Genomic DNA, 2,237 nt, shown 5'->3' on the forward strand with positions numbered 1-2,237 from the left:
CCTCCTCCACTGCATATATCACAGACCTCGTCCTGAAATTTACCCAGGAAGCTAGCCTTTAAGTTCAACATATTCAGTCTGGCTTTCATTATGATACATGCGTCCTTTGTTTCCAGTTCCCTTATGTTTTGGTTTTCCTCGAAGTTCTGTGAACCTCAGCTTCTTTATTTCTTTCCTCTTTTGTTTGAAAGTATCTTAGATATCTTGATTAATTCTTATCTTTATTTCCTTATTCAGTGCTTTTTTGGTATACCTCATTCCATTAATTTCTATATTATATTTGGTACATGTATTCACCAAGCTTTTTGTCCAACATTGTCCATAAGGGGCTCTTAATTGCTCTTCTACTATTTCTTTGATTGATCTTTGTTTTGAAAAACCTGCACATATACTGCTCATCCTGATCTCTGCTTGCTCTTTTATTCTGGTTCATAGTCAACTTGTCTCATTTCTTGATACCTTTTTTGGCATATCTCATTCCATTAATTTCTATAATATATTTGGTACATGTATTTACCAAGCTATTTGTCCAAAATTGTCCATAAAGGGCTCTTGATTGGTCTTCTGCTATTTCTTTGATTTTTTTTTTTTTTTAAACCTGCACATATACTGCTCATCCTCATCTCTGCTTGCTCTTTTATTCTGGCTCATAGTCAACATGTCTTATTTCTTGGTACCTTGCCTTTCCATTTATTATAGCCCTATTTTGGCTTCTGATTCTGTGACTGTATTTACAGTTTTTACCATATTTGCAGTGCCCCTCTTTGAAACGCTTACATTCTCATCTTTGGTCTACCTAATTTCGTCGTACTATAGTCCTATTCTGGCTAATGACTCTGTGGCTGTATTTACAGTTCCTGTCATATTTACAATATAACCCTCTTTGTAGAACTTATATACTGTCCTTTGGTTTACCTCTTTTTCTGCCCTGACTGTTCTGGGATCTTTTATAAATTCTGCTTTTCCACTTGTGCAGGTACTCACAAGAGTCTCCTTTCTTGCACTTTCCTGTCGTGTCGTAAGTGCAGGTACTCACAAGTCTCTCCTTTCTTGCACTTTCCTGTCGTAAGCGCAGGTACTCACAAGAGTCTCCTTTCTTGCACTTTCCTGTCATAAAGAACCTTCACTCTGCTCTTGTTAGCTTATCCTTATCTTTAGGTGCACTTTCATTTTCCCATGTTCTTTGCTTTCTTTCCAACCCCTCTGTTAATCGTGGTCCCTTTTCAGGGCTTCGCTATTCAAGCATTGCTTGTTGTCAGGGTTAGGTGAGTTACTCTCTAGTCTTGACATTATTTTAGTGGTCCTTTCCGTAATTGTACCTTGTTTGTTTTCCATATTCTTCACTAGGTTTTCATTTAGGGTTTTCAGGTCTTCCATGAAGCTCCAATGATTGCTGACTGTCCTGTTTTCTGTTATTTCTCCGTTTCTCCAATTGCTTTTTCTAATTTTTCTCTATATGATCTGCAATCTTCTTTGAGTAACTTAGTTCTCCAATTGATTTATTCTCCTTTTTACTTTCTCTGCACTTTTTATTCCATCCAAAAACCATATTTCCAAAATTCTTGGTGATCTGGGTTTTTCCATCTATCCTTTCTCATAGCAATTTCCTCATCCTGACTTATTGACCCTTTTGCCTGTACCCTCCATTACATTCTATACAAATACTAGTGTTTCTTCCTCTTAGCATCTCATGCAATACCTATATAAAGCTTGCTTTCAGCAATTTCTCAGTTTCTTTCAATTGCTTTTTCTAATTTCTCTTGCATGATCTGCAATCTTCTTTGAGTAAACTGCAATACCAATCTAGGCCTTTTTCCTTTTTCTGTCATTTTATCGACCTCAAGAAATTCTTCATTTGAGGCTTGTTTAGGCTGTGCAGAACCATATTTTGCATTTATCACACTTGGCTTTCGTCTTCTGGGCCTAGCTGGACCTTGCATTGGCCACATGGGCATGACTTCTTCCTATCACTTGTCGATTCCTTGTGGGTGGATGTAGCTAAAAAAATCATCGTCGTGGTCTAAATCTATTAGCTACTGTTGTCATGAGGACTACCTTTGAACATTCTTTGATGTCTGACAAGGAGACATCACTCCTCTAGAGTTTTATCTATTGCTTCTTTTACTTTGGCCTTTTTTCTGAAGGGTTGACCTGCCTACCCCTGGAATTCATTCTGACTTCAATTTCATGACCTGTTGTTTTCCACCTTCTGCCATGTTTGTTTCCCTGACCTGGCT

This window comes from Macrobrachium nipponense, chromosome 37, assembly GCF_015104395.2.
Source record: "Macrobrachium nipponense isolate FS-2020 chromosome 37, ASM1510439v2, whole genome shotgun sequence".
Taxonomy (NCBI): domain Eukaryota; kingdom Metazoa; phylum Arthropoda; class Malacostraca; order Decapoda; family Palaemonidae; genus Macrobrachium; species Macrobrachium nipponense.